General features: G+C 52.0%; 1 protein-coding gene across 3 annotated transcripts in view; it reads right to left on the bottom strand.

Moving 5' to 3' along the window:
- Positions 1–14055, bottom strand: part of Prr5 (proline rich 5) — a 44020-nt gene extending 29965 nt beyond the window's left edge. Inside the window, exon 1 of one of the 3 annotated variants that reach the window (XM_052160199.1) lies at positions 13996–14055. The gene's annotated coding sequence lies outside the window, so the exon portion shown is untranslated. Of the gene's footprint in view, positions 1–7604; positions 7811–13995 lie in introns of those variants that run through there. The other 2 variants (XM_052160195.1, XM_052160198.1) reach the window with 2 other exon arrangements.
- Positions 14056–25283: the final 11228 nt, after the last annotated feature.

Genomic DNA, 25283 nt, shown 5'->3' with positions numbered 1-25283 from the left:
CTGGTGAGCAGGAGAGAAGCAGCTCCAGCTCAGTCACTGTCACCTACCCCCGCACTGCACCCTCCCCAGGCTTGGAGGCCTCCCAAGGGTCACCCACTCCAGAAGGGGCCATTTGCCCTGTTGGCAAGGCCTGGCAGTTTCCCCAAAGCAGACTGGCACTATGTCTCTAACAGCCTGTGGCACAGTTGGTGTGCAGGCTCCTTACCCTGGGGTCCCAGAGGCCCAGGAAAGGGCCAGTAGGTAGCTAAGGCATGTGCCTGGGCTCTATCTCTCTGGCCTGTGGCCCTGGGCCACGCCTCATCCTTCCTTGGTGTGCAGAGGAGGGTGGAACAGGACAATCCCAAGGTCATGGGGCCACACCAGGAGCATGGCAACTGCTCCCATTATCAGGACAGTGGGAGGGGCATTGAAGCTGGGCTGCAGAAGGCAGGTGAGCTGGTTACCATAGGGCAAGACTGGACTAGGACCTTGGAGGGCCCTTCTCCCTGCACTCCAAAGCCAGCTGACCAATCGGCATTCAGACCGGACAGGTGTTCATTGGTGTGAGAAGCAACACACCTCTCGCTTCACGCCACCTTCCCTCAGGTCTTTGACATGGGACAACCCCACCTGGCTAGTCCTCGTCCCCCTGTTAAACACTCCTCCCCTCTTATGCTCCTGGCTGCTGTGGGATTCTGAGCAGCAGAGATCCCTTGTCTGTAGCACCCTCATGTCATCCACGTGACCCCAAGAGACTCTCTCCAAAAGTGTCCCATCTGTGAAGGTCTTGGACATCAGTTTCCAAAGGTTCTTTGGGGGTGGGGTTTAGAGCCCTGCTGCTGCTCTCTCACTCAGTGCCCGGGGACAATGAGGTTCCCTTTGGAATTGAATCTTGGAGTGGCAGAGTTGGCACTTTGATTTCCTTAAGGAGATCCGGCCCTGCCAAAGGCATTGCGACCTCAGCTCCTGTCTCATGTGGATGGCTATGGCGCTTGTCCCCCGCTCTGTGGACGAAGGGCCACGCCCCAGTAGCAGTGACCTGCAGGTCGCCAGCTTGCCGTTCTGTTCTGTAGTCTACTCACAGCCCCTTCGCCGGTAGCTTTTCCTTAGAAGCATCTCAGAAAGAATGAATGACCTAGGAATGGGCTTCGGCTGGTGTGACCCGAGAGGAGCCCAGACAGAGGACACGGGTGTGGCAGGAGATCTGAATGGCGAGGGTTCATTTACTCTTCTGTTGTCTGAACCTTGCACCCAGCCCTGCCAGGTAGGAAGAGCTGTTCCCTGTCAGGGATCCAGATCTGACGTGGGCGATAGGAACTGGAGAGCCAGCCCTTGGCCTGTGTTCCTTACTTCCTGGTCGAAGCCCAAAGAGCCAGCCAGGGAGGCCAAAGATAGCCTCACGGAGGACGGTGCTGCTATCAAGGGTGGCGTGCCCACAAGCTTCCCTAATATTAGGTAGTAAGACTGGACTTCTACATCCAAGAAATTATCTGAGGAAAACTCTTCTGATCCCTGAGCTGGGGGAAGGGTCATGTCACATGGTAGAGAGGGGCAGGGACAAACCCCAGCAGTCAAAACTTAGCTCCTGCTAGGCAGTGGTGGCACACACCTTTAATCCCAGCACTTGGGAGGCAGAGGCAGGCAGATTTCTGAATTTGAGGCCAGCCTGGTCTACAGAGTGAGTTCCAGGACAGCCACGGCTATACAGAGAAATCCTGTCTCTAAAAACCAAGCCAAACCAAACCAAACCAACCAAACAAACAACCCCCCCAAAACAAAACAAAACAAAAAAACCAAACCAAAACTTAGCTCCTTCAAAATCTCTGTGAAGGAGAGACTCCTTGGAGGGTGATATCCCCAGTGGACCTAGGCACCAAGATCAGGAAAAGCAGCAACATCTATCAGGTACCTGCTATAACCAGCCCAGACCACTGAGGCCCGGCTGAGGTTTCAAATCCTGAGGTCCAACAGGGTCACAGGCTGGTGAGAGGCAGGGCCAGGACTGACTATGCTGTCCTCTGCTGGAGGCCTGTTCAGTCTCCAGCTTCTCTAATATCAGGCAGCAAGACTGGAATCCATCTGAGCATAACTGGGCCCACCACTGTTGCCTAGGTAATGTGGGTGGAGCTCTGGGGGCCCTGATTCTCTACTGCCCCCCAGAGCTTTTATAGGGAATAGCAACATCTGTAGATTCAACTCCTCCCTTCCACTGGCTTGGGTCTTTGGTTCCAAGTGGGCCTCTGCCCTGCTTACCTAATCCTCAGATCAGGCACCATGCCCTCTGAGAAAACTCCAAATTCCAAAGCCTGGCATTCAGGTCCCCAGGCAGGCAGGGCCCAGCCTCCATTCTGTGGGTCCTGCTTCCTCCCTTGAGCACTCCAGGCCCTGGTCTCCATCCTTCTGGGCCCTCAGACTCCCGCCTGCTTCCCACCTAGCATTTTCCAGGCTCTGCCCTGGAAAACGATTTAATCACACGCATAATTAAGCAGTCCCGGTCAAGGTGCAGCCTGGTGATCTCTCTTTGGCTCCATCTCTCCGTGGCTATGTTTTTGGTTTGGTTTGGTTTTGAACGTGACCATAATGTCAGGGAAGTGTCCTTGAATCCCAACAACACCAAGAGACAAAAAGCTTTATGACAAGGGACAGAACCCCCCCCCCCCGCCCCGATCAATGGCGAACTGCAGAGATTCAAGGGACAGGACACCCCGTCCCACAAGGAGGGCCTCTTCTAGAGTGGTCAGACTACATGCTGGACCAGGAAACATAGCAGGAATAACGTGGGACCACCCTGCCAAACAGAACCTAGACAGGGGTCACCCAGGCTACACCTTGACCAGGACTGTTTAATTAGGTATGTGTTTACATTGTTTTACAGGGGAGCTAGAGATGGCTCAGTAGTTAAGAGCTCTTAATGCTTTTGTAGAAGATAGAAGTCAGTCCCCGGCACCCACATGGGCAGGGGTGGAGGTGACTCCTAACCGCCTGTAACTCTAGGGTATCTGACCCCTCTATTGGCCTCTGTGAGCACCTCCTATCACATGCTCCTGCACACATGAATACAAATAAGATAAATCTTTTAAAAATGAAACATGATCTCACAGTGTAGCCCAGGCTAGGCTGGAACTCACTATGTAGCCCTGGCTAGGAGGCTTCAAACTTAGTGCTTCTCCTGCCTCAAGTGATATCAGGTGGGCCTCAAGGCTTTTTAACCCTGTGATTTCACTCCCAGTGTGAGAAAGCTGAGCTGGGGTCTTTTTCCTGATCCTTCTACTCTTGGCTAGACCATGTTTTACACTCTTCCCAGAGCAGCTGGCCTCCTGGGAGAGCCCCAGAATTCCGAAGAGAAAGGGACCCAGCCTGGGCTCAGTGTGGGGGAGGCTTGTCCTTAGCTCATAATAGCACTTCCTCACTTAAACATTTTTGTTACCTTGATTTACTTGATTGGGTGTGCGTGAGTGTGTGTATGTGAGTGTGTGTGTGTATATGTGAGTGTGTGAGTGTGTGTGAGTGTGTATGTGTGAATGTGTGAGTGAGTATGTGTGTGAGTGTGTGTGAGTGTATGAGTGTGTGTATGAGTGTGTGTGAGTGTGTGAGTGAGTGTGTGTGAGTGTATGTATGAGTGTGTGTGAGTGTGTGTGAGTGTGTGTGAATGTGTGAGTGTGTATGTGTGAGTGTATGAGTATGTCTATGAGTGTGTGAGTGAGTGTGTGAGTGTGTATGTATGAGTGTGTGTGAGTGTGTGAGTGTGTGAATGTGTGAGTGTGTGAGTGTGTATGAGTGTGTGTGAGTGTGTGTATGTGAGTGTGTGAGTGTGTGTATGTGAGTATGTGTGTGAGTGTGTGTGAATGTGTGAGTGAGTGAGTGTGTGTGAGTATGTGTGTATGTGAGTGTGTGAGTTTGTGAGTATGTGTGAGTGTGTGTATGAGTGTGTGTGTGAGTGTGTGTGAGTTTGTGAGTATGTGTGAGTGTGTGTATGAGTGTATGTGTGAGTGTGTGAATGAGTGTGTGTGAGTGTATGTATGAGTGTGTATGAGTGAGTGAGTGTGTGTGAGTGTATGTGAATGTGTGTATGAGTGTGTGTGTGTATGTGAGTGAGTGTGTGTGTGTGAGTGAGTGTGTGTGTGGAGTGTGAGTGTGTGTGTGTACACTCATGCACCTTGGCACACATGTAGACGTCAGAGGCCAGCTTGTGGGAGTCCATTCTCTCTTTCTACCATGTGGGTTCCAGGAATTGAACCCAGGACACCACCTTTGCCCGCAGAATCACTTTCCTGGCCCTACTCCTTTAGTTTTTATGGAATTGGGGGCATCACAGTTTTGAGAATTGCAAAGGAACGCATTGCAATCTGTTTTCGACACCAGCCAGCCTGCCCACCTCTGTCATCTCTGGCTCCAGCTTGCCCAAATGTCAGGCTCCTTCTGGCAGAAATCCTCTGACTCCGTGACCTAATTCCGCCCTCTTCACTCCCTCTCCGTGTTGACTCTGTTAGGATCGGGGGCTGGCTGCTCTGGGGCTGGGGCTCCCAGATGCTGAGGCCGGTTATAAGTAGCCAGGGTCCACTCTGCTCCCTGTAGGGCAGGCCTTCTCACGCCAAGCCCCCTCTCCAGGAGTCTCCACTGTCACATGACTCTTCTTTGTCCTCTTGGTCACTGGTCACGTGGCCTTCTCTCCCCTCCACTGCCCTCCCTCCATGGAATGTGCTCCTTCCTTGTCCCCAGACATCGTGGCCAGAGCTACTTTCCTGCTCTTCTGAGAAAGTATTTCAGGAAATGCTTCTATGCGCAGTGCTCCCTCTGAGGGTGGAACCCCTACAGTGTACATTCTGAGGGTGGAGACCCCCAAGTACTTCCTGTGAGGGTGGGGCTCCTACAGTGCTCCCTCGAGGGTGGAGCCCCTAAAATGTCCACACTGAGGGCAAAACCCCCATGGTGCTCCCTCTGAGGGTGAAGCCCCCACAGTGCTCACTCAAAGGGTAGAGCCCATGTGGTGCTCCCTCTGACAGTGGAGACCTGTAGAGTTCACTCTGAGGGTAAAAGTCCCACGAGCTCACTCTCAGGGTGGTGTCTCTAGCGAGCTCACTCTGAGGCTGGCACCCCAGGGTGCTCAGTGCTGCGCAGTCCTTATTTTCCTCCCCTTGGAGTACATCTCGATGGGTCTCACTCACTTGGGTATACCTGCCACTGCTGCCCAGATGCTGAGGGAACCCAGTAGTGCCACCCCCACACAGGAGAAGCTAGGCTCCAGCTTAGAAGGTAGGCTCTAAGGGCAGTGGCACTCAGTGGGTCTCCTCTTCTGCACATGCTGGTCTCCAAAGGTCAAGGCCGGGTAATTCCGAGGCCCAGAGCTGCCAAGTGAAGAAAAGCACAACTCCACCTGGACAAGATGCCAGTAGCCACAGAGACGTGGTCTCCATCTTGATGCCTTGCAGCCTCTTCCCTGACCCACTTTTGAGTATAAGTGTCTGTGTCTGGGGAGGGGGTTGGGGCAGGGCAGGCAGTTACACACCTTGCACTAGGCTGCCACCTTCTGGTCAACCGACTGCACAGCTCAGTGATCTCCCAAGCCCAGTGTTCCTGGAGTTCCTCACAGGCTCTGTTGCTGAAGCAGGCTAGCTATATCAGGCCCTCGCCTTCCCAGAGCTGCAAAGACTGCTAGAGCATTTCACACCTACTGCGTGTGTGTTCTGCAAAGCACAGGAGTCCTGGGAGCCTGACTGGAGGAGAGCTGCCTCTCAGTTGTGCAACTCTTCAAATACTAGACACCTAGAAGTGACAGGCACAAAGTCCCTTATGTGAATGCTGGGAGGAGTGCCCAGTTCTGCGGATGTTGTTCTAGGAATTCACCAGCAGGGACACCTTGGCAAGCCATTAGGCTCTGTCAGACTATCAACAAACCTCCCTTATCAGATTGCCTGGTAGTTAGCTTCCTCCCTCAGACTGCCTGCCCAGCTTCTTCCATCAGGCTGTGTCTGGTGAACCTAACCTGACAAACTGACTTGCCAGCCTCTGCCATCAGACTGTGGTCAGCCAGAGTCTCATCAGGCTGTGTCCCCGAATGACCTTGTGGCCACTGAATTTGAGGTTTGTTACAGGACTTCGATACATACAAAGTCACTGAAGGAACCTTAGAATGCTTTTCAAAAGCAGAAGATAAAAGATAAAGGAACCTCTAGAGAAAGCTTTAGTCCCACCAGGGCATTCCCGTGTCACCCTTCCGCACGCCCGGCTATGTGTCAGCCACTATCAGCAGTGTGACAGCTCCAGCCTTTCTGTTCTCTGCCTGCTTCTTAGAGTAGACAACGCTGGGCTTGCCCCCTAGACTTGAGGCAAGGTGTCTCCTATCCCCCACCCCACCTGTCTCCCAGGCCCAGATGCCTTTATCCTCACCGCCCCCCATCTTCCACCACCTTTGAAAGCCAGGCAAACAGAGGCTATTTCCGGAGATCTGCACAGACAGACAGACAGACAGATGACAGACAGATGGGTTCGTTCTGCTACAGGGTGCCTTCACTAGACATCTGCCACCCGCATTCCCTGACTTTACCTAACAGACACTTTAGGTCACCCCTGACAAACTTCCGGACGCGGGCGCTCTCACAGAGTCCTGAGCAGGCACGGAAGTGCTGTAGCAAGCACTTTTCAGGGCCAGGAGCAGGGCCCCAGGGCTGGCAGAGGAAGGCACTGGGACACATGGCTGGGAGTGTGTGTGTGTGTGTGTGTCCGTCCGTCCGTCTGTCTGACTGTGCACAGACAGTCAGGAAGGCTCTGAGAGCAGGCTAACTTCCTGCAGGCGATTGAGGACACAGCGCCCTTCTGGAGAAGGAGCAGTAAGAAGCTGTGGCAGCAGCAGGAGGCCTACAAGGGGCAGCCGAGCAGGCCAACGTGGGGTTAGCAGACACCAAAGGCAGCCAGAGGCGTGGTGGCCTGGCCAGAACTGGGGTGTGGCTCTGGCTTGGCAGCCCACAGGGTCTTCACTAGTGGCTGGTGTGGCCAGCTCCCTGTCCCATCCCCAGATGTTGTGGCAGCAGCACCAGGGACCACAGATTTTCCACAGGGAACTTGACAACCTCAGAGATACTTCCATCCGGCCTAGCGAGTTCTGTCCTCAAGCCTCTGGTTTACCGCCTGGCAAGCCTACTTCAGGCTGTGCCAGGGCCTTTCTGGAAAATGAAGCCTTTCCAAATGCTCATTGAAGCTCATCCGGCCTCAGGGATATGAGGATATGGAGGGAGTTATAAGCATCAGAAAGGTGGAGCAACCTACCCAAGGTCACACAGCATAGCGCGCACACATATAACAGAAGCTAGACTGCTGGCCAGGGCAGACAGACTGTTTTATGAATGGCTGAGCAAAAGACTCAGCAGCCTGGGTGCTCTCGCACCCAGAGCAGCAGAAGGAAGGCGCCATCTGCCGCTGTTTTTGTTGTTGCTGATTCAAACGTAAAGTCCCAGTACTGCCACACTAGGCTGGACCTAGGAATCGGTCCTTATCTGAGTCAGACTTCTCAGAGACAGACTCAGGGTCAGACAAATGGCAAATCTCTGACCACCAGCTCCTGAGAGACCTGACCTGTGCTACCTCCACACAGACTCAGTGTCCCCATGCTAAAGTGACAGAAAACCTACCTTGCTCAGGAGCCAGAGGCTGCAGGGCGGGCGAGGGAAGGGGTACCCACGGCCTGTCTGCCGTGACCTTGGCAGAAGCCTGCACAGTCCGGAGAGGTCTGAAGTTGGCTCAGCATTCACTGTGCTGGGTGCCCTGGTCGCGGGGCTACCCAATGGCTTACATATTATGAGGAATCCACGTGGCCACAGGACAGCAGGCAGGCAGGCTGGGCAGAGGGCTCACGGGCTGTGACTCAGCGGAACTAGGCTGCAGCCAGCTTCGGTGGGAGCTGCCGACGGCAGCCTGCGTAGGGAAGCCCAGCTGCCTGGCTCCCGATAAATATTTTATCATGCTTACGGAGCAGGTCCCTGGCGGTTGCCCGCAGCCCTGAAGCCTAAAATACACCCCTTCCTGTCCAGGCCTTAAGTGGTGCAAATAGCCGGTGTCAGGGGGTATAACTGGACAACTCCTTCACTTCTGACCCAAGATGACTTCAGGGCATTTCAGAACAGATCAGCCCTCAACCCCACAATGTCTACACCCCGCTCAACCCTGCTGATGATAGGTTTGGCTATGCCCCTCACATGAAGCCCCCTCTTCACTCTACCTAGAATGTCAGCCAGACTCAACCCTGCCATCCTGCTGGCTCAGTGCCAGCCTCCACCTTCAGGAAGCCTTCCTGGATGTCCCTTCCTGTCATGCAATCCTGTTAAGGCCTATTTTGGAACCTGGCTCTACAATGGAGTTAAGGTTTCCCAGTGACGGGGGACAAGATGAAGTTGTAACAGTGCAGTGTAGCCTTGACTTGAGGAGGTGCACTCTAGCTGGGAAACTGCATCGAGTCAGGTGGGCATGGAATATAAGACCCCGCCCCTTCTTTCAGGGACAAACATGCTAGAAAGGCTACAGCCAGTATAACTCAGGGTGACAACGGCCACCACCCAGAACTTTCCAGCTTGCCAGACACCTTCCATGGCATCCCATCTAAGGCTTACGGATTCTGAGGCCTCTGAGATACCGTGTCTCATTTGACAGAGCCTGAGATGCATAGGACAGTCACATCTCTGTGATATGGAGACCCTAGAAAGGAGTGTCTGGTGTACAGGATGTACCCAGTACAGGGCGTGGCCTGGCTAAGAACTCAGGCATGGTAGGAGCTGGGAGCTGGGAATTGTCTAAAGACAGAGAGGAAACTGGGAAGACACCATACTCAGGTGTTGTCTGGTGACCTATGCAGGCTGGGCTCTGTAGACACCACCCCACTCCAGCATCTATTGGGAAAGAAAAAAAGCCATGCCAGGCAGTGGTGGCGCACGGCTTTAGTCCTGGCACTCAGGAGGCAGAGGCAGGTGGATCTCTAAGTTCAAGGATAGCCTGGTCTACAGAAAGAGAGTTCCAGGACAGTCAGGGCTGCACAGAGAAATCTTATATGGAAAAACAGACAGACAGACAGACAGACAGACAGATGAAAAAATGATAGAAAGGAAGGAAGGAAGAAAAAAGAAAGAAAAGAACCAGAAGTTGGGCATGGTGGTGCTCACCCATAATTCCCAGCACATGAGATTCTGAGGCAGGGGGATTTCTGAGACATTGAGGTCAGCTTGGGTTATATAGTGAGTTCCAGGCCAGTCTGGGTTACAGGGTAAGACACGATTCTGAAAACAAAACCCAAACTGTCACAATAACAGTGTTGGTCTAAGGGTGTGGGCAAAATGAGCCTGGAGTCTCCTTCCAGGCCTTGTGTGGCACGAATAAGCTGATGTCATGGGTGACAAGGGACTGGCCCCTCGGAGGGTCCTTGGGCACATCCTATTTAACCTCCGTGTTGTCATCTCCCTCTGCCTCAGGCCTGGCTGAAGAGAGGCAGGATGGATACAGCTGTGAATGACATAAGTGGGAGGAGCCTCCCGGCCCCACCCATGCAGCAGGACCAGAGCCAAGCTCTACCTTCTCCTGGTACAGTTGAGACTACGCACCGAGGTCTGTGACCACCACTACCCACGTCCTAGACTGACAATCCTAGGGGAGTCAGCTCCCTCCCAACTGGAATAATCAAACAGGAGCCATGTCTCTCTGCCTAGAGGTAACCGTGGTGGCCTTCGGTTCATCTGAGTCAGACTATCTCACAGGAGCGTGACCTTGGATGTATATACTGACCTCACTGCCTCATGTTCATCTGTACAATGGGGTCACCATTGTGCGACCTCGCAGGACTTACAGAGGGCAACATGGAGGTGGGTCTGTGTGCCCGCAATTTGCCTTTCTAGAATGTTCCTAAGGCCAAGACCGGTCATGCTGGCTCTCAGTACTGCAGGCTGCTCCTGTCACACTCTGCAGCCACACAGGGTAGAAAGCTTGTTCTACACAGAGAAAAGTGAGGCACAGACAGTAAGAATTCCTCAAACCCAAAGAGGGCGCTCAGGGTGGAGCCAGGTCTAGAACTCGGATCTGGAGCTAAAGGGGCTGTCTTTCAGGCTGGGTGTTCTCTGGTGTCTTTCTCCTGGACTGTCCTCTGGGTGCAGGTCCATTCCTTTTGCTGGACAAAATGATTTTAAAATTTAATGACAGCCTTCAACCAGTCCAGCAAGCAAACTCCGAGAACCTTCTAGGAAAACAAATGCACGCAACTGATGCTAGGATTCAGGGAGCCCACATGGTGGCCCCTGATGGCAAGCCAATATGGCAAGTGTCAAGTGACTGGCTACAGAGACCGGGCTCTGAGCCCTGGCACTTTTCCTTGCTGGTCCTGGGCCTCAGTCTACCCATCTGCTAACTGGGCAGAAACACAACAACCTCCTGGGCTTCTTAGAGAGTAGACAGAGGCCAGAGAAGCTCCCATAGGCCACAGCATAGAGCAGATGATCAAGACACAGGGATACCTGTCCACTTTGCGTGAGCCAAGCTTTGAAGAAGGACCAAGTGGAAAACAAGGCCTCCGCATGTCTGTGGGACTTTCTTCTAATAAGGGGCCTTGCCCTGTCCCCTCCCCACATGTGCCAATCCAGAGAAGTCAGTAGGCTCAAGGCAGTAAGGCCCCCCTTCTCTGTGGTGGTTACCATGGCACAGGACTACTAAAGGTTCCTTGTACTCTACTAAGTGGGAACCTGTTCCTTCCTCACTTGGATTCCTTCAGTCACCTCAGTGCTCATGTCAAGGCCCACAATGACACTACAGCTTGGGCCTGGATGGCTTCCCTGGAGTCTACAGGGCCACCAAGCCCCCACAATACTATAAGATGGCTTCATTACAATAGGGTCACCCCAATCCCACTCTCAGAGCCCTCTTCCCACCTCACGGGCAGAGAACACTCCCGGCTGGGGCTGCCCTCTAATTCTCACGATAACACACAAGGCATGCAGTAGCCACTTTCATCATCTGATTGACAAAGCAGGAGGCAGCTAGAGGCTGGGAAATTTGCCAAGGCTGCTGGGCTAACAAAGGTGCATAGGTTAGACCCTGGCAGCCAGGCCAGAGCCTCTGATTAGCCCCAAATTGTCTGTTCTCACTCTCACACCACAGAGGAGAGAATCACAGAGAATCACAGCTCACAGGGACCAGGCGGCTTCCTGGAGCAGGTGGCTCTGGGGTTCCCCTTGTGCCCTCATCTCGTAGGTTTCTCTTCCTGGGCCTGAGGGTCTGAAGGCAGAGGATAGCACTGACTTCAAAGTTCCAGAGTTTAGGGTTCCCAAGGTTCCTAAAACCATAACTCCAAAGCGCTCAAGCCACTATCTGTGCTAGCTGCGGTGTGTGCACGGGCAGACTAGCACTCTGAGGCCGAGCCCTGGAGTTCAAGGCCAGTCTGGATAACAATGAAATGTCTCTCCATCCTCCCTTCCCCGATCTTGAGACAAGGTCTGAGTCTCTTGCTCAGTCTTGTCTGAAACTCACTATGGAGCTGAAGATGACCTTGGTTGGAGTCCTGATCATTCTGCCTCTCCATACCCAGTGCTGAGATTATAGGTATGCACCATCATGCCTAGTTTATGTGGTGCTGAGGATTGAACCCAGGACCTTGTGAACGCTAGGCAAGCTTTCCACTAACTGATCTGACACCAGCGGGGCTACTGTCTCTTAGAAAGAAAAGTCCTGCATCCAGATCCAGTTTTGAGACTTGAAGAGGAATGAGTTAAAAGAGAAGAACATTGTTACATTATCTTAAGGAGCCACCACCTCAGTCCTGGCAAACCTCTGCTTCCTATCTCCCACCTCTGAATGGGGAGTGACTGGTCCCTGTGACCTCCTGGGCTTCACAGCACGATCTGCTGGCCCTGCTGTGTAAGCCCGGGAACCACTGTGACCCTCATCTCGATCTCCAGCTCTCCATCCGCCTGTCAGCTGTGCCTGGCTCCCTGGGAGGTCTCAGTCCCACCCCCAGTCCCTCCAGCCACCTGCAGGCTTGGGGAAAGTGGTTAAGAACGGATCACTTTCCTGTCTCTCCAGGGGGCTCTCATGTGTGTTCTCTGAGGATGGGGGTATTCTGAATGTGGGGTAACGAGACAGCCCTGGGTCTGAACTCCCTGGGGAGTTCTCCAGGCAGCTCTTCTGCCACCCCTCCAGGCCCTTCCTTGCTCATAGAAGCTGGCATCACACAAAGTGCCTGCTCTTCCTCCCCAGGCATTTCCGCCCAGCCAGCCCAGGCCTTTCAAGCTATCCATTAGAAACAAAAGCCATTTGCCAAGCAGCGACTGCACAAACACTTTCCCTGCTGGTGAGGAAATACGACTGTCCCCATCGCCCTCCATTAAGACAGTTATCCTGAAAACAAATGCCACCCACCCTGGGGCTACTACCTGCTGCCCCCCCCTTCTGTGCACATCAGTGGATCCTCCCGGGGTACCCAGTGTGGGCAGAAATACCAACTCCTAGTTTTTAGCCGAGGCACCAAGGATCAGAGAAGCAGTGGTTCCCCCAGAGCCACACACTCGCTCAGCAGTGGGCCTCGGGAGTTGGCTCACATTGATTTGGCTTCATAGCAACCTGTGACCTACACTCCAACAAAGAGCTCTGGATGCTAGACTTGGCAGGAGGACCACTCAGGAGGTCATGACCTCTGGCAAAGGGACTCAGGTTCACAGAGAGCAATGGCTGGCTCAGGAACACCGCTGAGCCTTGGGACCCTTCTGAGGGTGAACCACTGTTAGGCAGCCTTCTCTTTGTGAGGCTCACACCTGGACATGCACCAGAACAGGGCTGAAGGACTGCAAGACAAATGCAGATTCCTAGGGCCCCAGAAGCATCCCAAGACAGCCCAGGAGCCTGCATCCTATGAATCAAACATCCTCAAAGAGGACTGGGGGTGCCCAGAGATCTGACAAGAAGAGGTTCTCCAGGGCTCACCCTGGCAGGGACCATGGGGGAAATGGGGCCTCTCTGAATGCAGCCCAGGGAACAGGCCCAAGGCCTTTGGGATCCTGGACACAGAGGCAGGTGCAACCACTCTCTCAGCCAAGCATATCCCCAGTCCCTCCACTTCCTTGTCAAGTCACAGTCTCCACAGCCCCTCACGTGTCACTCCTACCCATGCCTGACAGGTACAGAGGCTTAGGGGACAGGGTGGAGTTGGCCTTCTGGGGCCTGCAAGGCCAGGGACCCTCCAGCAACCCTTTGCTTTCTTCTCACCCTGGCTCTGGCAAGGGAAATCTTGGAAAGCTTTAGGCTCTGTTGCTCATATGGGAAGGCGGGTAGGAAGCATGTGATTTGGTCACTGGCTCAGACCCTGGCTGGCCTAATCTGCCAGGTGTTGGGCCCAACCTGTCAGTGACCAGGGAGAGTGACAGATACCTAAGTGCTCCCACCCTGGGGCCTCTGCCTGTGTGGGATGAGCCTGCTGCTCTCATCCAGCTCCTTGCCAGGAGGTGGCTGGAGGCCCAGGCCAGAGGCCAGAGGCCAGAGGATGTGGGGGGCACAGCCTGAACCAGGAGCAGCTTGGAAACAAGGGTCCCCCTCCCTCGACCATCTTTGTTTGCTCTATTAAGGGGGATGATGGAGAGGGAGGGGCAGACTTCGATAATGAGGAGGCATTGAGGAGGATCATAACGGAGGGAGGGTGACAGGATGGCCAGGCGGCTAGACAGAGGGCTGGACTGACCCTAGCGGGACCCACCCACAGAGATGGAGAGAAACTCAGATACTAAAAGAAGGGGGCGGGGCAGGGGCCTCTGGGGAACGAACCAGGAATATGCCAGGAGGCTGACCGAGACGCTGTACTCCTCCAGGGGCCGTTCCTGCCTAGAGGTCGCCCCCATCCCTACCCCACCTCCGGACGCTCGGCGGCACTCACGCGCACACGCACACAAGCAATCGCGGCGCCGCCCGGGTCTCGCTTCCTGCGAAAGCGTGTGCAGCCCCCTCTACCCAAGCCCGGGACCCTCACTCCCGCCCCGCCTCGAGAACGGATCGCCGCTCGCTCACCTCCGTCCCAGTGCAGCCGCCGCAGCCTCCTCCACCGCGCAGAGCCCGGACAGACTGGGGGAGGGACTGTGGAGGCCACGCCCATCAGAGACCACGCCCGCGGAGCCCGCGCCCCTTCGAGACCCCGCCCAGCCCTCAGAGGCTCTGTCTCTAGCTAACAGAATTGGGAAGCTCGAGGGGCTGCAGACACGCCCATCATCTCGGCAGTGCGGCTCCTCCTTGTAAACTACTGTGTGCATTGCGCAAGCTATTAGTCCCATCCTCCCCGTAGGAGGCTCCTGGAGTCATACTTGGGCCAGAACCCCCCAGGACACAACATCCCTTGGTGGTCCTTAAATGTCCATCGAAAGCTTCCAGAAAAAATTCTGACAGACTCGGTCCTTGTTCTGAGTCTGGGAGACATTTGCAAATATCCCTGCTATGGTTCTTAAAGCTTGTAGCAACTTGGGCCACATCAGCATCCCCTTGATTAGAAGAGAAACATTATCCTGTCCTCCTGGGGCCCAACTCAGTTCCTGGTGGGTCACGGCTCTGTGCCATTTCCATTTTGCAGCTGAAGAATTGTTCTTGTGGGAAAACCCAATGTTCCACACCAATACATGTCTAACACCCAAATTCACCTGACCCCTTTTTGACATGGTGGTAAGAGGTGAAGAGGTCACTCCAGGACTTACCAGGCAGGAAGCTTATCCAGGGTCCAGGCTTCCTAGCACAAGACTCAGTGCAGATGTGTATGTGTATGCGTATGCGTGTGTGTATGTGTATGTATAGAGATGGTTTGAAAGTTCTAGAATGCAATTGTGCCAGTCTGTGCCCACACTCACACATATACCTTTTCTCTCCCATCATTCGTTCATGTGAACTGAAACCACTCAGGCTCAGAAGTAGTCCAGGAAGGGTAGACCTAGCCAAATCCAGAGCAGATCCAGGGCTGCACACAGTCCAGGAGTGAGGCAGACACCCTGAGGGAAGGTGGACCTGGCAGAGGGAAGGCCGGAGCAAAACCTGGGGCTAACATGTTCTCATGAGGCGTCTAGTCTGAGCTGACTATGGTTGAAGGGGCGCTGGCTGAGATCCCTGAGGGTGTTAGAGGTGGTGCTGGACCCTTAGGCCATCCGGTAGGCCTCTGGTGTGTGACCACATACACTTACCATCTCCCTCTCAAATTAAACGTTCCCTTTCCTTTACTTTAGTAGCCCTGACGGGCCTGAAACTCTGTAGCAGCCCAGGCCAGAAACTCACAGAGATCTGCCTGCCTTTGCCCCCAAAGTGCTTGGATCAAAGGCATGTGCGACCATGCTGGGCTCAGGTTAAATTTTCTTATTTTGAACATATTGCAGATATAACATGAAGTTGTAAGAAATAATACAGGGGCCTAGGGAGATGGCTCAGCAGTTAAGGGCACTGGCTGCTCTTGCAGAGGGACCCAGGTTCAATTACGAGCACTCACACTGTGGCTCACAACTGAGTATACTTCCGTTCCGGGGAGGGGGGAGGGGCAGGGCTGATGCCTTCTGACCTCCACTGGCACCAGGCACACATGTGGTGCACACATATACACAAGGGCAAAGCAGCCATACACATAAAGAATAAAAACAAATAAATATTTAAAAAAAGAATACAGGGCTGGAACTGTGGCTCAGCAATGGAGGTACTTGGCACCGTGCCTGATTGCCTGAGGTTGAGCCTCAAGACCCACACAGTGGAAAAAGAGAACCAACTTCATGAAGTTATCTTCTGACCTCCGCTGGAGCACTACGGCACACCGCTCACCTTCAATAAATAAATAAATAAGTGAATAAATAAATAAATAAATATATAAATAAGTGTTAAAGAAAAATAGAGATTCACTGGGCATGGTGGGGTACTCAGCACTTGGGAATTAGGGGCAGGAGGATTAAGAGTTACAGATTGAGCCGGGCGGTGGTGGCGCACGCCTGTAATCCCAGCACTCTGGGAGGCAGAGGCAGGTGGATTTCTGAGTTTGAGGCCAGCCTGGTCTACAGAGTGAGTTCCAGGACAGCCAGGGCTACACAGAGAAACCCTGTCTCGACAAAAATCAAATCCAAACAAACAAACAAACAAACAAACAAACAAAAAAGAGTTACAGATCACCTTCGGCTACAAAGTTCAAGGCCAGCTGGGTTATGTGAGACCCGATAAATAAATAAATAAATAAATAGGCTGGGCAGTGGTGGCACAGGCCTTTAATCTCAGCACTCAGCACTTAGGAGGCAGAGGCAGGTGGATCTCTGTGATTCAAAGCAATCCTGGTCTACCGAGCGAGTTCCAGGGCAGCTAAGACTACATAGAGAAACCTTATCTTGAAAAACAAAACTAAACTAAACTAAAATGAAATAATAATAATAAAAAAAGACAAGACAGACCATGGAGAGCTCTCTTGTCAAACAGGAAACAAACAAAAAGACATTAAGATGAAGGACGTTGTAGGACACCCTGGGCTGCCTTATGCCCTTGTCTCCTCCAATCTCTCCATCTCTACAGCTTGTCATCTCCAGGATGTTACATGCAGGCTTAGGAGATGGCTCACAAGTGCTTGTCACACAAGCCTGCAGACCTGAGTTCCATCCTCAGGCATGGAATCAATCGGGATGGATCTGTCTCCCAACACTCATGTGGCCAGCAGTGAATTCACAGGCCAGTTAGCCTGGAGTACTGCAGTGTCGGGGCAGAAGCAAGAGAGATTCAGCCTTGAAATGAAATAAAAGGAGAAAGTCACGTCCTCAAAGGTAGTCCTCCACATGTGGGCCATGGCCCTGGATAGTCCACCCCCACTGCGACACAAATAAAACTGTGAAGAAAACGCTCCATCCAACGTGTGTGAGATTGCTGAGTCAGCAGTTTTCTTTGCCTGCCTTCCAACTGAGTTCGGGCAGGTATCAAAAGCCTGCCTCTTGTCTCAATTTTGTAATTGCCTTCCAAGGGATGGGCAGGCACAGTTTATGTAGCTGATCCCTTGCTGAAGGATGGCTAGATTGTTTCTAGTTTCTAGTGAGAAACATATAGGTTTTCATGTGAACATATGTTTTCATTTGTCTGGGAACAGGCCCAGGAGTAGGATTGCTGGGTTCTGTGGTATGTGTATGCTTAGGGTGTGAGGAGACACCCAACTGTGTTCCAGGAGACTTCGCCATTTCCATCTCTATCCACCATGACAGTCACCGCTCCCCGTCCTCATCACGTGTTTCAGGAGGACACTGTGGTTTATTAATGCTGCTCTGTTCTAATCTTCTCTGTTTACTTTATTATTTATTTATTTATTTATTTAGAGACAGAATCTCACTATGTAGCACTGACTGGGCTTGCTGTGTATACAAGGGTGATTTCAGACTTGCAGCGATCTTCCTGGGTCTGTCTTTCAGGTGCTGGAATTACAGATGTGCACTTGGCTAATTATGTCTGTCTGTCTGTCTGTCTGTCTGTCTGTCTGTATTGAGACTGTCTTCTGTATCCCAGGCTGCACTCAGCTCATTACATAGCTGAGGGCTAACTTCCAGCTCTCCTGACTCTGTCTCCCACGGCTGGAATTGTGTGTGTGCCACCACACCAGGGTTATGCTGAGCTGGGTCTGGAACTCAGGGCCTAGGCAAATGCTACCCACTGAGCTGTACCACAGGCCCCATGTCTGCGCTAGTTCTTTATTCTTAGTGTAAGCAGCACATGGTGCAGGCCCTGTGGCCAGGTGTAGTTCCTTACTTAGGGGTCCATCTACTCTGATCCGCCGGCTTTGTTCCTTGTAAGAGCCATTAGCATCTGTGGATTGTAGCAGTTTATTTTCCTCTGTTTATTTGCTGGTTGAGGAATGGAGAAGTCTTTAAGTTTGTTCGCTGCCTGTGTGTGAAGGAAAATATATTGTGATGCTGTCTCTCTGTCTGCTCTCTCTCTCTCTCTCTCTCTCTCTCTCTCTCTCTCTCTCTCTCTCTCTGTGTGTGTGTGTGTGTGTGTGTGTGTGTGTGTGAGAGAGAGAGAGAGAGAGAGAGAGAGAGAGAGAGAGAGAGAGATTACATAGTTCTGACTGGCTTGGAACTCTCCATGTGAATCATGTTGGCCTTAAACATACAAAGACCCACCTGCTTCTGCCTCCTAAGTGTTGTGTGGTATATCTTAACTCATGTGCAAAACTTCCTTTTCCTTACTTCCTGCACCCCCTCCTTGGGGGTGGGGGTGGGCGGAGGGGAGCCCCGGAAGTCTGTTATTACTCCATTTGGCCAGCGAGGCCTTTGGTCCTCAGTGAGGTGGATGAAAGCCTGTGGACTGGCAGCTCTGCGTGCTGAGGTCAGGGAGACAGGCTCAGCAGTGTGGGAGACTTGTGGGGGCCATGCTCACGCTCAGTTCCAGGCTGACATATTTTCTCCCAGAGATGTCTCTCATCTCAGTCCCTGTGACCTGACATAGTCCTTACAGTGGGAGGGACTTGGTGTCTGTGCACAGGGATTTTGAGATGGGACTTCTGGCCCAGATCATCACACTGGGACCGAGGCCATCTCCAGGGCCCCACATAGAGGAGTGACAGCATAACAGAGGTTATGGTCCTCAGTGAGGTGGATGAAAACCCGTGGGCTGATGGGCAAGGCTGGGGGTGTCTTGAGTAGCTGACATCTACCTCAGAGTCACTGAAGGAATGTGGTCTTGATGATAGTCTCCAGAGGCCAAAATTTGGGGCTTTGAGTTCCCAGAGTGTGGCCATTGGTAGGCGTAGCCAAAGAACCCTGGACATAAGACTTAACCTGGACTGGACACTGGCTGTCTTGCCTTTTGGCCTCCCATCAATAACTCAGCAGCTGGGGAGATCAATTGGGGCCCCTCCCCTTGGTGCTTAAATGCTATTTAAATGTCACATGCATTTAAAGGGCCAAAGGGGTTAAAAAACAAAGCATGGGTGACTTCCCAAGTGTCCCCAGTGCCCAGTGGGAGGACTGGAACCCACCAGGCCCGGGTGTCCCTCTCCGGGAAGAGTTTCTCCAGCATCACTGCTGCTCTCCTTCCGGTCAGGGAGTCCGGTCGGGGAGTCCCTCCTCCACACTTAGGATCTGAGATGCAATGGCAGCTGCCGTGCAGCATGCTGGGATCTGAAGAAGAGAAGGGTTAAGGCTTGGTGAGGAAGGAGTGTCTGCGCAAATCCTTCTCCTTGATCTGTTAGACCTCTGTGTTTGAACCTCTGAGTCTTGACTGTTGTCCCATTTGCTGGCTTTGGTTTGGGCTTTCTTTTATGTGCAGGGGTTTGGGGGGAGGTGCCTAACTGAGCCCTGGCCATGCAGCCACGCTGTGAGTTCTGGAGCATGATGAGAGGAGCAGCTAGTGCGATGCACTCTTTTCCTCCCCCTCCTTCTAGAATGGAAAGTCCTTGGACGCAGCCAGCCAGCCTTTCAGCTGTGTCTCTGCAGACTGTGCGGCAGTTGCTTGGGGGGGGGGGGATGCCTGCTGAATGACGGTACCCTGCAGACTTACAGAAACAAATCACTGGTGTTCGAGCTTGATTGTAGCACCTGTGCTCTCCTCCACCTGCCCTCCACACCTGTGCCTCATGCTTGTTCTTTTCACACGTGTCCCGCACCTGTGCCTCACACCTGTCATTGTCCTCCACACCTGTGCCCTGCACCTGTGCTTCACATCTGTTCCTCACACCTGTGCCCTAGATTTGTCTTCCACACCTGTGCCCTGGGCTTGGGTCCTGCACCTGTGCATCTCACCTGTGCTCTGTGTGGATGCTTCATGCCCATGCCTTACAACTATCCCTCACATGTGCATATCACATCCTTGCATATCTCACCTGTGCATATCACATACTTGCATATCACATGTGCATATCACATACTTGCATATCACATGTGCATATCACATACTTGCATATCACCTGTGCATATCACATACTTGCACATCACATGTGCATATCACATCCTTGCATATCTCACCTGTGCACCAGACCCATACTGGTGAGAGGAAAAGAGAACCTGTGGGAGCCGGAAGAATCCCAGAGTTTAGCCAGGTCTGAGATTCCACCTTTTGCTCCCTGTCTAGAGAAGCCTCTGGCTGTGTCTCTCTGAAACTTCCGGGCTCTCTCTTGGGCTCTGGAGGTAGAGCAGCATCCTCTGAATAAGGCAACCACCGTTTCCATAAGAACAGCTGTGTCTGCTTGCAAAAGATCATCACGGCTGGGCTTGTTGACCATTGCCATTCTAAAAAGATGGGGCAGGAATGGATGCTAGACCCTCCACTTAAGTATCCAGCAGCTTGTATGCAATTCTACCCTAACTGCACGTGCCCTTGGCATCTCAGGAAGGGTCTAGAATAGAATAGTCCAGGCTGTGGAAGAATAGGACACTCTGGTCTCTTGTTAATTGCGGCTGATTCTTCAACCTCAGCTGTCTTAGTCAGAGTTTCTATTCCTGCACAAACATCATGACCAAGAAGTAAGCTGGGGAGGAAAGGGTTTATTCAGATTACACTTCCACACTGCTATTTATCACCAAAGGAAGTCAGGACTGGAACTCAAGCGGTTCAGGAAGCAGGAGCTGATGCAGAGGCCATGGAGGGATGTTCCTTACTGGCTTGCTTCCCTTGGCTTGCTCAGCCTGCTCTCTTATAGAACCCAAGACTACTAGCTCAGGGATGGCACCACCCACAATGGGCCCTCCTCCTTGATCCCTAACTGAGAAAATGCCTTACAGTTGGATCTCATGGAGGAACTTCCCCAACTGAAGCTCCTCTCTCTGTGATAACTCCAGCCTGTGTCAAGTTGACACTCAAAACCAGCCAGTACACTTGGATAACCAGAAAAAAGACCCTCTCTCTCTTTTGAAGATTTATCTATTTTCATTTTTATGTGTATAGGTGTTTTGCCTGCATATATGCCTGTGTGGCGCATGAATGCAGTACCCCCTAGGGGCCAGAAGAGGGCATTAGATTCCCTGGAACCAGAGTTACAGAGCGTTGTCAGGCTTCATGTAGGTGCTGAGAATTGAACCTGGGTCTTCTGGAAGAGTAACTGTGATCTTTAACCACTGAACCATCTTTCTAGTCCAAAACAGAAGATGCTTAAGTCAAATATATCATATGAATAGTCCCAAGAGAGTCTTTGAGGGACTCTCAACCTTTCCTGGAATACTTTGCAGTCAGGCCTCTGCCATCAACACTGCTTTCAGCATTCCTACCTTGCAAGCTCTGACCCCTCAATGACTTTTTTTTTTTTTTGGTTGTTCGAGACAGGGTTTCTCTGTGTAGTCCTGGCTGTCCTGGAACTCACTCTGTAGACCAGGCTAGCCTCAAACTCAGAAATCTGCCTGCCTCTGCCTCCCAAGTGCTGGGATTAAAGGCATGGGCCACCACTGCCTGGCTCCTCAATGACTTTTCTAACTCGGACTTCTAAATACTTACACTGTTCTCTCCAGAACAACACAGTGAGGTCTGTCACAGCAAACCCTATGCTCCTGGAGCCAGTGTCTGTCCTAGTTAGGTTTCTACTGATGGGATAAACACTATAACCTAAAGAGCAACTTAGGGAGGAAAGGGCATATTTCAGCTTACACTTGAAGTCCACCATGAAGGGTGGTCAGGGCAGGAACTAAAGCAGGACCGTGGAGGGGTGCTGCTTACTAGCTTGCTCCCCATGACTTACTCATTCTGCCTTTTCATACAACCCCGGGGGCCACCTGCCTGAGGTCGCAGTACCTACGGAGGTCTGCGCCCTCCCACATCAATCATTAAGAAAATGTCCAGCAGACTTGTATCAGGCCAGTGTGGTGGAGGCATTTTCTTTAATTGTGGCTCCCTCATCTGGAATAACCCTAGTCTGTGTCAAGTCCTCAAACAAAACCCCAAACCCCAAAAGTCAGCACTCAAGGGAAAAATGTTCCCTCCTCACATACAGTGGCTATCATCCATGCTGAGTGCGGACCACCCAGTGGGGATGTGTTGGGGTCTCCTGTGCTTTACGCACCCATGAATTGTCACTGGGGCCGTATGAGATGGGGACATAGATAGTATTCACATATTTCCTCCAGTGAAGAATTTTTCACAACATGGCTCCATCTTGGGGTGCAGCTGAATGAACTGCCCCCAGATGAGCTCATACCGGGAAGCATTTTCCTTCTAGGACAAGCCAACTGTCATGTTTGGAGCAACTCCTCAGGGGTCCAGGACTTCTGAAGGCTTCCACTTCTACCCTTGAGCCTGTGACAATCTGTCAGGATAAAACTATTCCAAACAGACCCAGCTACCCTTTCTTTCTCTTGGCTGTCAGACTATACAGATGATGCACCCCACGATTCTGGGATATTCCCAGGGGTTTCATGCTGGGAGAAAAAAAAAAGGCTGACTCCTGGAGCTGGCATGGGGAGCAGCCTGCCTCCTAGGAAGAGATTCTGCACGGTCCTCATAATTTATCAGACCACCTTGCAGGAGCGACTAGACGCAGACACTGATGGTGGGTGGGACCCCACTTGAACTAGGACTCCTTGGCTATGCATACCTCTTCCCCTCTATGCCAGCCTGAATGTCTTGTTAGGACACAGAAGATGGACCTGAAGCGAAGGCAGTCCCTGGGCCGTTTTGTTCACCTTCGCAATGTGGCTATGTTGAATAAACTTCCTGTTTTCTCCATTCTGCTTGTTACTTGCCTTTAATTGGTTTGTTGAGGACAGTTTGCTGAGCTTGGTTTGTTTGGGGAGGGGGGCCTGCCAGGGCCCAGACCTTGACTTGAGTAACAAGCCCACAGGGAGGCAGGCCTAGCAGCTGGGGAGCTGGGGTTGGGGTGCAGAAGGACTCCCAGCTGTTCTGAAGAGCTTGCAGGTCAGGGCGAGCAAGGCCTAGACACGCTATAATCAGGTTGTGATGGTGGAAGCCCGTGCGGTGGTTCTCAACCTTCCTAATGCTGTGACACTTTTATGTAGGTCTTCATAGTGTGGTGATTCCCCAACCCTAAGGTCATTTCGTTGCTGCTTAACTTAAAATGACATAACTGTAATTTTGGTAATGTTACGATTTGTATTGAAAATGACTGATATGCAGGATATCTGCTATGCCATGTCCCACCCCCTCTGCCCCCCACCCCCAAGTTGGGAACTGCTACCACAGAGGTTGTGTTGCTTCTGTCCACCAGGGAGCTGAGGGAAAGTCTCCCTCCACTGCAGGATCACAGATTTACAATTCCTGGGACAGAGTCATCCCACAGTCCCCAGCTGCACTACCAGTGAAGTCCTTGTAACTTGAATGTACACCCTGGGTCCCCACAGAAGAGCCTGGGAGGACCTAGGAACTTCCTGGGTAGACCAAATCCACCTCCCAAGTCCCTGGACCCAGGGTACCTTTCTTTCATCCCCATGGGAGCAGCTCTGGCCAGCAACTGTTCCTTCCCCACTCCAAGACATACAACTTGGGGATTAAGGAGTCTAGGCTGAAACATTTTGCGCCCAGCCAGCTCCCTCCTCCACGGACACTCCGAAAGCCCAGCAGGCAGCCGGCCCCAACCCCCCTCATCCACATCCTGTGCTCCAGGGTGGGATTAGTGACGAAGGCTGTGGTCAGGCATCCTGCCAGCAATCTGTCCTCAGCGGCTGCTTTCAGGTCTCCATGTAGAGTCAGCACAGGCGGGCGCAGTTGCCCTGAGAGAGCTGGCTTCTTGGAGAGCCTGCCTGCCTGCCGCCAGCATCCCAGATCTTTCAACGCGTCCATTTGGTGCTTTCTCCACAGAGCCAGGTCCCTGTGCAGTGCTTCTAGGTTTTCTACACGAGCAACATACAGACTGTTTAGTGCCTCCGAATCAAGCAGGGCGGAAGTGGGGATTAGTGTCTCCTGTCTGACTGCTGGAGAAAGCCTTGAGTGTGAGCTTCCGATTTACTGTGATGCTAGCTTTACACGCTCTTGGAATTTCCTTACCGCTTCTTTCCCAAGTGGGGTACCGCTTCTTTTCCAAATTTGTCTGAGGATTACTCGTTTTTTGCATCTACTGAAGACATTTGTTCTTTAATTTTTTTTTTTTTTTAATTCGGAGGCTGGGGCTGTAGATCAGTTGGTAGAATGCTTGTCTAGCACGCACAAAAGTCCAAGTTCCACCCACAGTATGCCATAAAACCAGGTAGGGTGCCAGCACTGACCAGGAGTTCAAGGTCATTCTTGGTTATAGAGCAAATTCAAAGCCATCTTGGGTTGATTGAGACCCTCAAAAAGTTATAGATTCTGCACGATAGCTTATATATTCTGTGTGATGGCTTAGATGATTATATACCTGTAACCCTAGTCTTCTTTCTTTCCTCTTTCAAGGTAGGAGTTTTCTATGCAACCCTGGATGCACTAGAACTCACTCTGTAGACCAGGCTAACCTACAACTCAGAGATCTGCCAGTCTCTGCCTCTTGAGTGCTGGGATTAAAGGTGTATACCACCATTGCCTGGCTTAACCCTAGAATTTAGGAGGTGGAGTCAGGAAGATTAGGAGTTCAAGGCTGGCTTGGGCTATATGGGAACTTGTCTCAAAACTAAAACAACACCGTCTCCCCCCAATTACTTTACCTGTTGATGAAGTGAATCACACTGATCAATATTAAATGCAAACCAAAATTAAATGTTGGGGAAAAACTTACCTAACCACAGCTTTGTATACATTAGTAGATGCTGCATACTAAACTGTATCAAGATTTGCAACTACACCAATAAAGAGTATTGGTCCCCAATGGTGTCTGGGTACACAGGAGCTTGGGAGCTACCACATCCATCCCAGACCCTGCTGTTTCTCATCTGGGGAAACATGGACTGGGACCCCTATTACTGACTGTGTTCTTCCTCCCCTGAGCCACTTGCCAGAAGCACTTGGGCATCAGAAGCACTTGGGCACCCCAGCGGCGAGGCAGACATGCAGCCCAGCAGTGTGTGATGTGTATGTGTGGGTAGAGGTGCCTACATAGCAACACACACATATGGAGGATAAAGAAGAACTGGATGGAGGTGGCTTTCTCTTTGTGGGCACTGGGCACCAGACTCAGGTTGCACACTTGCACACAAGCAGTCTCTGTCCCATTTTGCTGGCCCCTGTGGAAGTTGTTTGTTGAGACAGGGCCTCACTAGATAACCTAGCTGGCCTGAAACTCACTATGTAGACCAAGTCGGCCTCAAACTCACAGAGATTTGCTTGTCTTTGTCTTCTGTGTGCTGGGACTAAAGGCGTGTGTCACCACTCTCTGCTCCATCTGTGGAAGCTGCAATCACAAATTTTCACCTCCATAATAAATAAAGTTTTTCACATTTTCTATTTTTCCCTTGTGTCAGATTCAGTAA

Source organism: Apodemus sylvaticus, chromosome 17 (assembly GCF_947179515.1).
Source record: "Apodemus sylvaticus chromosome 17, mApoSyl1.1, whole genome shotgun sequence".
NCBI classification, from domain to species: domain Eukaryota; kingdom Metazoa; phylum Chordata; class Mammalia; order Rodentia; family Muridae; genus Apodemus; species Apodemus sylvaticus.
This window is presented reverse-complemented; position numbering and strand designations above follow the sequence as displayed.